Genomic DNA, 11297 nt, shown 5'->3' with positions numbered 1-11297 from the left:
GCAGAGACAATGGTGTGTCATTGATCCACAAGTGGCTGATTTGGCTCATAGCATGGACTGTGTTTGTAGTCTATCAGATTGCATTGCAATAGGTTATTGGTCTTCTTGCAATCATATTAGTGTGCAGGGAAATACTTCTTATGGTTTTAACATGCATTATCAGGTGAATGACCACAAACAGAAAGACCGGGACTGTGATTTCTCTACTCATGGACATTATTTGGCCCTTCAGTGGCTTTCTTGGTGGACAATATGTTGGCAAGGAAATTGTAGTGGCAAAATGATGATGGGTACAACCATCTGGGATGTTATTAAAGAAGATCTGGGAGATGAAAATGAAGTGGATTATGAGTTTGTTATCCTCTTTAATGGAATTGAGATAGGAAACTCTGTGGCTGATAAAATACCGATGTTTGGAAGGGCCTTAATTCTGGAATTTTGGTTTTTGGAAGGAGCTATAGTGTGTATTGCTAATGATGCCACTAATTTCCCTTTCGATCCTGGAAGATTCTAATATCATATTGACTTGAGCTTAGTTTATGAAGAATTCTTTCCAGTTGAGATTACTGTCACTATTTTGGTATTCTTGAGGACAAGAATTATCTTCAGAGGAGGGTAGTTGTTATGAACCCAATATTAGCTAGCTAAAGTTCATTAGTTCTGTTAAAACTGATTAACAGAATAATAGTTGTTAAACTTCTATTTAGTAAGTCGGTTAGTTTACTAGTATAATAACATGTATTGTGTTTCATTCCAACAGTTTATTGACGGATCGAGTTTAACACAAGAGGGGGGGGTGAATTGTGTCCCCAAATTTCCTTTTGGAATCCCTTTTTAAATTTAAACAAATTAATGACAATTAACACATAGCACACAAATTTGGACTCTAATGATTATCCTAATCAATATTCAATCCAATGCAAGATGTGATACAATATACTGAATGAACAAATATCAAATAATCAAGATTTGCACAAAACAGATTTTCAAACAACACACTGCACACAGATTTTTCAACTCAGGTTTCACCTATCAAATGATGTCGAAATGCAACAAAATTTTATATGCAATGTCACAACACCTTAATAAACACTATATCAAAATTTCAGATTAAAATTCAAAGTTTAAGTAAGTCTGCTAATCTCGGACAGATTAGGGTTTTGAAAATCCTGCAGTTTGAAACAAGTAGTAAATATAAACAAGTAAACAAAGAAATCAACACAGCGATTTATAGTAGTTCGGAGACCCTTCTCCTACGTCTACTACCTAGATTCACCAACCTAGGATTTTCCCAACTCCACTAAGGTGTGGTTTTAAGAGACCCACAAAACTCCTTACACCAAGGGTTTCTAAGAACTCCCTCAAACTTCAATGTTTACAATTTCCCCTAACAAAGGGAATTTCTCAATGGGATTTTCAGCCAAGGTTCTCACAGGTTACCTCAAAGGTATTTGGTGTGGAACTCTCAAGATTACAGCAACACTCTCAAGGATAGGATTTTAAGAACAAGAGAGGTTTAGATTGTAAGCAAACAAAGCCTAAAGGATATAGGAACTTCCCCTTTGCAAAAGCAAGAGTAGTGAGAAGTCCTTGATTGTAGAGGCTTGTATTGGAGAAGATTGTTGTAGCAAATAGCAAGAAAGCTTGATGATTGATGTACTTGATAGCAAGAGGTTTCTCTCAAGGATAATTTTCAATTTGCTTCTCCAAGTTGTATGAAAGGGAAGATCCTCTTTTAAAGGCAATTCTCTCCTATGCTTGCAGCCATTGGATCAAACTTCAAGAGTTGATCTCTACCATCCATTGCAGCTCCTAATCTTGGTCATTGATGATTTGAGCAAACAAATCTCCACCATAGAGCATATAGACGTTGCACATGCTCCTTTTTTAAGTCAAAAATTGCAAGCAAGAAAGTTGTCCTATGCACAACCATTTGATCAATGTATGTCTTCAAATCTTGACCATTCAAACTCTCTTTAATTCTCTGTTGGACCTATGGTCCTATATGTCTAATTTTGATGATATTAAATCAATTATAAATGATAATGAAACATTAAAGCAATATTTGATTTATATGAATTGAATTTAAATGACTATATATTTTTGAGATAGTGCTGGAAATTAAGTTTTGAAAACAAACATACATGAACTAAGTTAGAGCATCAATTTTCCAATTATCATATCTTAACCAACTTAGGTCCAAATGACTTGAAACTTGAACCACATGCACAAGAAGGTTTAATATATGTTCTAGGACTATATTCATGAGAAATTAAGTGCATCACATATATATTTGGTCATATGCTTAAATTCCGCCAAAACTAGGTTTTACCTAATTTTGTGCATATGTGTTCTTTGTGAACGTGGTGAACCAAATGAACTCCGATTTAAATGAAATTTCGTGTGCATCTTAGTTTCATCACTATGAACATATTTTATTTAGTAAAGTTCAAGAGAAAAGGTCATTTACACTGAGTTTACAAAATGACTTTGAATTTACACTTAGAATTTATCGGTTTCACTATTAGTGATCTAATTGCTTGGTTGAGTGACCAAACGATTTCCGATTGTTATGAAATTTTACATGGACATTCTAATACATATAAAATGATTTATCATCCAGTAATATGAATTTTCTGGGTTGTTTTTCTAATGTAATTAACCTATGCGCTCTATATGAAGCTCTTTGAGCTTACATGCAATTGGGGAGTTCTATCTCCTATTTCCTTGTAGGTTAATCATCATTGTGGTCTCATATGGCTCAGAATTTAGTATGTTCAAGAGTGGTCGAAGTCCTGTTTCTAAGAATGAGCTTGGAGCTCTAGGAAACAATGAAAAATCCTATATTTGCCAACTTTCCACTAAGGCATTTAATCAAGTTGAATGAATCAAACATTGAGGCTATTGGTTGTGGTCTTCATGGAGATACAACTCTTTTCAAACATGTGGGACAAACCTTGTCCTCTCTATCATTAGTGATATATTCTTGTTTGACATTTTCACTCAAGACATGTGCTACCAAGAAAGTTAGGTTGGTGCAATCAAACAAGATCCTTGACTAAGGGATCACTTTTGAAGTCTTTGATTCAAAATGAAGGGACAAGATGGCATAGTACAATTTACATCCATGGTTGAGAATTAAAGAGAGTTTGAATGGTCAAGATTTGAAGACGTACATTGATCAAAGGGTTGTGCTTGTGACAACACTTATGGAAGAAAGGTACAACTTGACTTCTCTCAAGCTTCCAACGTCTATATGCTCTATGGTGGAGATTTGTTTGCTCAAATCATCAATGACCAAGATTAGGAGCTGCAATGGATGGTAGAGATCAACTCTTGAAGTTTGATCCAATGGCTGCAAGCATAGGAGAGAATTGCCTTTAAAAGAGGATCTTCCCTTTCATACAACTTGGAGAAGCAAATTGAAAATTATCCTTGAGAGAAACCTCTTGCTATCAAGTTCATCAATCATCAAGCTTTCTTGCTATTTGCTACAACAATCTTCTCCAATACAAGCCTCTACAATCAAGGACTTCTCACTACTCTTGCTTTTGCAAAAGGGAAGTTTCTATATCCTTTAGGCTTTCTTTACTTACAATCTAAACCTCTCTTGTTCTTAAAATCCTATCTTTGAGAGTGTTGCTGTAATCTTGAGAGTTCCACACCAAATACCTTTGAGGTAACCTGTGAGAACCTTGGCTGAAAATCCCATTGACAAATTCCCTTTGTTAGGGGAAATTGTAAACATTGAAGTTTGAGGGAGTTCTTAGAAACCCTTGGTGTAAGGAGTTTTGTGGGTCTCTTAAAACCACACCTTAGTGGAGTTGGGAAAATCCTAGGTTGGTGAATCTAGGTAGTAGACGTAGGAGAAGGGTCTCCGAACTACTATAAATCGCTGTGTTGATTTCTTTGTTTACTTGTTTATATTTACTACTTGTTTCAAACTGCAGGATTTTCAAAACCCTAATCTGTCCGAGATTAGCAGACTGCTTTAAACTTTGAATTTTGATCTGAAATTTTGATATAGTGTTTATTAAGGTGTTGTGACATTGCATATAAAATTTCGTTGCATTTTGACATCATTTGATAGGTAAAATCTGAGTTGCAAAATCTGTGTGCAGTGTGTTGCTTGAAAATCTGTTTTGTGCAATTCTTGATTATTTGATATTTGGTCATTCACTATATTGTATCACATCTTGCATTGCATTGAATATTGATTAGGAAAATCATTAGAGTCCAAATTTGTGTGCTACTTGTTAATTGCCATTAATTTGTTTAAATTGAAAAAGGGATTCCAATTGGAATTTGGGGACACAATTCACCCCCCCCTCTTGTGTTAAACTCGATCCGTCATTCTCAACCATGGATGTAGATTGTACTATGCCATCTTGTCCCTTCATTTTGAATCAAAGACTTCAAAAGTGATCTCTTAGTCAAGGATCTTGTTTGATTGCACCAACCTAACTTTCTTGGTAGCACTTGTCTTAAGTGAAAATGTCAAGGATCTTGTTTGATTGCACCAATTCTAACTTTCTTGGTAGCACATGTCTTGAGTGAAAATGTCAAACAAGAATATATCACTAATGATAGAGAGGACAAGGTTTGTCCCACATGTTTGAAAAGAGTTGTATCTCCATGAAGACCACAACCAATAGCCTCAATGTTTGATTCATTCAACTTGATTAAGTGCCTTAGTGGAAAGTTGGCAAATATAGGATTTTTCATAGTTTCCTAGAGCTCCAAGCTCATTCTTAGAAACAGGACTTCGACCACTCTTCAACATACTGAATTCTGAGCCATATGAGACCACAATGATGATTAGCCTACAAGGAAATAGGAGGTAGAACTCCCCAATTGCATGTAAGCTCAAAGAGCTTCATATAGAGCGCATAGGTTAATTATATTAGAAAAACAACCCAGAAAATTTATATTACTGCATGATAAATCATTTTAAATGTATTATAATGTCCATGTAAAATTTCATAGCAATCGGAAATCGTTTGGTCACTCAACCAAGCAATTAGATCACTAATAGTGAAACCGATAAATTCTAAGTGTAAATTCAAAGTCATTTTGCAAACTCAGTGTAAATGACCTTTTCTCTTGAACTTTACTAAATCAAATATGTTCATAGTGATGAAACTAAGATGCACACGAAATTTCATTTAAATCGGAGTTCATTTGGTTCACCACGTTCACAAAGAACACATATGCACAAAATTAGGTAAAACCTAGTTTTGGCGGAATTTAAGCATATGACCAAATATATATGTGATGCACTTAATTTCTCATGATTATAGTCCTAGAACATATATTAAACCTTCATGTGCATGTGGTTCAAGTTTCAAGTCATTTGGACCTAAGTTGGTTAAGATATGATAATTGGAAAATTGATGTTCTAACTTAGTCCATGTATGTTTGTTTTCAAAACTTAATTTCCAGCACTATCCCAAAAAATATATAGTCATTTAAATTCAATTCATATAAATCAAATATTGCTTTAATGTTTCATTATCATTTATAAATGATTTAATATCATCAAAATTAGACATATAGGACCATAGGTCCAACAATCTCCCCCTTTTTGATGATTACAAAACATGAATGATATAAATGTCTATTTGATTGTAATTGAATTTAATATCAATTCAATGTGCATTAAAAAGTTTAATGATATCAATTTAAAACAATTTTGAAACTCATATACAACTTTAGTTAAGTAAGCTTAGCTCCCCCTTACTTTAACATCTATTCTCTCCCAATTATGGCATATACACTCCCCCTTAAGTTATGCCTATATTTTAATGTAATTTATCATCATGTCTCTCCCCCTTTTTGTAATAATTCAAAAAGTGGAGAACTAAGGGGTTGATGCAAGTTTTGTAAAAGATTTATAAGCATTTTTGAGATTTTATCACAAAAGTGATTTAAGACCATAAACATGCTTCAAATAATATCAAAACTAGTTCTCATCAACAAATAGTGATGGCAACACACCAATTGAATTAATAGAACCTAAGTGACCCAATTTGGAGCCTATCACACTAAGTGACCCATGGCCTCCTAATGACACTAAGTTACTCCCCCTTCAATCATGCATACCAATTTATATATTTAGCTTATAAGCACATATCACCAAGAAAATATAATAAGCATTCAAGTTCAAACTTGGGATATCAATCAAACAAGGATATGCATTCAAGTAATATGCACTCAAGGTGCTTCACACAAACCCAATGCATTTCTTAGTTTTATGAATCTATCCTTAGCTAAAGGCTTAGTGAACAAATCGGCAATATTATGTTCCCCTTCTACATGTTCAAGCACAATGTTCTTTTTAGCAACATGATCTCTAATGAAATGATGTCTAATGTCTATATGCTTAGCTTTACCATGATATCTAGAATTCTTAGACAAATGTATGGCACTTATGTTATCACAAAGAATTGGAATGTTTGAAAATTCCATATTAAAATCAACCATTTGTTGTTTAATCCAAAGCAATTGGCAAGTACAACTACCAATAGCCATATATTCGGCTTCGATAGTGCTCAAAGCAACACATGTTTGCTTCTTGGAGAACCAAGATATGAGCATATTTCCTAGGTATTGACAAGTACCACTAGTACTTTTCCTATTTATTTTGCAACCCGCAAAGTCGGCATCTACAAATGAATGCAAATCAAATGAAGATTTCTTATCATACCACAACCCTAGGGAAGGTGTGTCCTTTAAGTACCTAAGAATCTTCTTTATGGCCATGAGATGTGTTTGCTTAGGATTAGATTGAAATCTTGCACACATGCAAACACTAAACATAATATCGGGCCTAGATGCGGTCAAGTAAAGTAAACTACCAATCATTGACCTATATCTCTTTTGATCAACATCATTACCATCTAGGTCGGGTTCTAATTTGGTTCCCACTCCCACAGGTGTGGATGAACCTTTAGAAATATCCATGCCAAACCTTTTTAATATCTCATTTGTATACTTAGTTTGACTAATGTGAGTGCCAAGTGGGGTTTGTTTAATTTGTAAACCTAGAAAGTAAGTCAACTCACCCATCATACTCATTTCAAATTCATTCTTCATGCATAATGCAAAATCTTCACACATAGATTCTAATGTAGCACCAAACACAATATCATCAACATATATTTGCACAATTAGCATATCAAGACCTTTGTATTTAATAAACAAAGTATCATCAATACTACCACATTGAAAACCATTTTCAAGCAAGAACTTAGACAATCTTTCATACCAAGCTCTAGGAGCTTGTTTTAAACCATATAAAGCCTTGTCTAGTTTGTAAACATGGTTTGGAAATTTCTTACTTTCAAATCCGGGAGGTTGTTTAACATAAACTTCCTCATTTATCACACCATTTAAAAATGCACTTTTCACATCCATTTGAAAAAGTTTGATATTTTTGTAACATGCAAATGCAAGCAATAATCTAATAGCCTCTAACCTTGCAACCGGTGCAAAGGTTTCATCAAAGTCAATGCCCTCTTCTTGGCAATATCCTTGGGCCACTAATCTAGCTTTGTTCCTAGTTACATTACCATTTTCATCCATCTTATTCCTATAGACCCATTTTGTTCCTATAATGGTGTGGTCTTTAGGTTTAGGACAAAGAGTCCAAACCTTACTTCTCTCAAATTGTTCTAACTCCTCTTGCATGGCATACACCCAATCATCATCATGCAAGGCATCACGTACATTTTTAGGCTCCACTAAAGAAAGCATGGCAAAAGAGTTTAAAGGATTAGAATTGACCGTAGAGTCCCTTTTGGCTCTTAGTTGCCTTCCTTGATGCAAGTCTCCAATAATTAGTTCTTTTGGATGAGACTTCATCACCTTGTATTTGTGAACACCCGGTTGTTCCATAGCATTTTCAGCTTCTTTTGGTTCTTCATTTCCCTCGGGTTCACCTTCACTTTCTTCATTTGGTGGTGTTTCTTCATTTGAGATATTCATCTCCCTTAAGTTCTCCACCAAAGGGACATCATCTTCATCTTCTTCTAGCAATTTTACTCCATGTGTACCTTCATTTTTGTGCTTCAAAGGATGTTCCAAATCTGAAAATTTATTTTCTACACGCACATTTGGAGCAAGTGTGGTCATATCATCGAATTTAACATTTACACTTTCTTCCACAATTTTAGTTCTAGAGTTAAATACTCTATATGCTTTAGATGATGATGAATATCCTAAAAATATTCCAATGTCACTCTTTGCATCAAATTTATCCAAATTGTCTTTGGTATTTAAAATAAAACATTTAGCACCAAAAACCTTAAAGTAATCTACTTTAGGTTTCTTGCCATACAAGAGTTCATAAGGAGTTTTCTTTAATCATTTTCTAATGCTAAGTCTATTACTCACATAACATGCATTACTAGTAGCTTCGGCCCAAAAATATTTAGGAAGATTATATTCTAGAAGCATGGTTCTTCCTAGTTCTTGTAAAGTTCTATTCTTCCTTTCTACAACCCCATTTTGTTGAGGTGTCCTAGGAGCACTAAACTCGTGTTTAATACCAAAAGAAGCACACAAAGAATCAAAATTAGCATTTTCAAATTCACCTCCATGGTCACTTCTAATTTTTGAAACCTTTAAGTTATGCTCATTTTGCAATCTCCTAAGTAAGTTTTCAAAAGCATGCAATGCATCACTTTTATGCACAAGAAACAAACACCATGTAAATCTAGTATAATCATCCACAATAACAAATGCATAGTATTTTCCACCTAGACTCCTAACTCTACTAGGACCAAATAAATCCATATGTAACAATTCTAGAGGCCTAGAAGTACTAATATCAAGTTTATGCTTAAAAGACTCTTTAGTTTGTTTACCCCTAACACAAACATCACAAACATGTTCAACATTGAAATTTAACTTAGGCAATCCTCTAATAAGTTCATTGGCACACAACTTTTTCAATGTAGACATTCCGATATGACCTAATCTTCTATGCCAATGCAAAGCATCATCATTCTTAGCAAGCAAGCAAGATATTTTAGAATTTTTCATAGCATCAAAATGCATTACATACATATCACCACTTCTACTTCCTAATTTCACAACATTACCATAAACATCAAACACATAACATTTATCATTTTTGAAAAGAATATCAAAGCCTTTATCGGCTAAATGACTAACACTCAATAAATTAAAAGATAAATTTTCAACCAATCTTACTTCACTAAGGGAGAAAGAAGAGTTACCTATGGATCCCAAGCCTAGGATCTTACCTTTGACCTTGTCTCCAAAGGTCACAAATCCTCCATTCTTCTTTGCTCCAAATGATGTGAATAATGAAGCATCTCCCGTCATGTGTCTAGAACAACCACTATCCAAATACCATTTGCATGACTCGGATTTGGATTTTAAGCACACCTAGATAAACACATGTTTAATATACCTTAGGTATCCAAACTTTGGATCCTTTGGGGTTAGTAGCAATAAAGGCATATGCATCAATTTTGAAAGTTCTCATCACATATGCTTTCTTTTCAAAGTCATTCAACCCTTTAGGCACCCAAACCTTCTTCACATAAACTTTCCTCTTCCTAGGTGTAGTTCCCTTTGGAACATTAGCCTTACCCTTGGGGTGGGTACCATTTTTGTTCACGTTGACCGTGGCCTCCTTAGCCTCTAGGGTGTCCTTAAGTTTCATAGGATCATATCCTAATCCACTCTTGTCAAGATAATGTCTTTGAGATGCAAGAAGTTCATCCAATTTAGAAGAACTCATAGAAAATTTTGAAAATTGTTTTTCAAGCATATTGTATTTCTCATTGGCCATATCAAGCTCTTTTTGTAGAGAAGAAGAGTTAGGCATAATAATGCACTCATGATCATCCCATGTATCCAACTCACCTTCTAGCTCATGAATCCTAGCATGCAAAGCATCTAAGTCATGTGAATTGCTAGATGATGCAATGTTACTAGAATTAACACATGTTTTCAATTGATCTTTTAAATCCTCATTTTCTTGAACTAATGCATCAAGTGAAAAACATACATCATCATATTTAGATTTCAAATCACAACACTCATTTAGATGCATTTTTTCTACTTTAGAAAGTCTACTAACTTCTTTCTTAGCATGCTTGTGTTTATGCATCAATTTCTCATAAGCAATATAAAGTTCATCATAAACACAAGAGAGCTCATCATAAGAAGGTTTAGAAGATGTTACCATCTCATCCGAATTTGATGAGGACACTTCCTCTTCCTCATTTGCCATGAGACACAAGTTGGCTTGGAGTTCCTCTTCACTATCACTTGAAGATGATGATGAAGAATCATCCCAAGTGGCCTTGAATGCCTTCTTCTCCTTCTTCCCTTTTTCCTTCTTCTTCTCTTTCTCTCTATATTCCTTATGCTTCTTCTTTTGAAGCTTAGGGCAATCGGCCATAAAGTGACCTACTTTGCCACACTTAAAGCAAGTACTATTTTCTTTCTCTTTCTCCTCTCTCTTTTCTTTAAAAGCCTTTCTATTCTTGAATCCTCCACGTTTGTTCATCTTCAAGAACTTCTTGAAATGCTTAGCTAATAGGGCTGCCCCTATTTCACTATCATCATCACTAGAATCCGAACTAGTGTCACTATTGATCCTAAGAGCTAAGCCATTTTTCTTAGGTGGTGCATCTTCCTCATCTAATCTTGACATCTCCAACTCATGTGTCATTAGACTTCCTATTAATTCCTCTATCTTAAGCTTCCTAAGGTCTTTAGCCTCTTTAATGGCTACTACCTTATCTTTCCAAATCCTAGGTAAACTCCTAAGGATCTTTTGGACCTTATCAACTTCCTCATATGGTTTGTTCAAGGCTTCTAATTCATTACATATGCAAGTAAGTCTAGAAAACATCTCCCTAATGCTCTCACCCTTCTTCATTCTAAAGGTCTCAAACTCGGTGACTAGCATGTTTATCTTAGAGTCCTTCACTTGACTTGTTCCTTCATGCTTCAATTCTAACATATCCCAAATCTCCTTTGCACTCTTACATTGAGCTATGTAATCAAACTCACTCCTAATAAGTGCAATGTGCAAAGTGTTGATTGCCTTATTATTTAGGCTAAGTAATCTCTTATCTTCCTTAGTAAACTCACTCTTTTCCTTATCTACCATCTCATCACCCAAAAGTTTCTTAGGAACATAAGGACCATTCTCTACAACTTCCCACAAATCATAATCAATGGAATTTATAAAAATTTTCATCCTATTTTTCCAAAAACCGTATTGCAAGCCATTGAAAAATGGTGGTCTATTC

Source organism: Tripterygium wilfordii, chromosome 21 (assembly GCF_013401445.1).
Source record: "Tripterygium wilfordii isolate XIE 37 chromosome 21, ASM1340144v1, whole genome shotgun sequence".
Lineage (NCBI taxonomy): Eukaryota > Viridiplantae > Streptophyta > Magnoliopsida > Celastrales > Celastraceae > Tripterygium > Tripterygium wilfordii.
Note: the sequence above shows the minus strand (reverse complement) of the source record.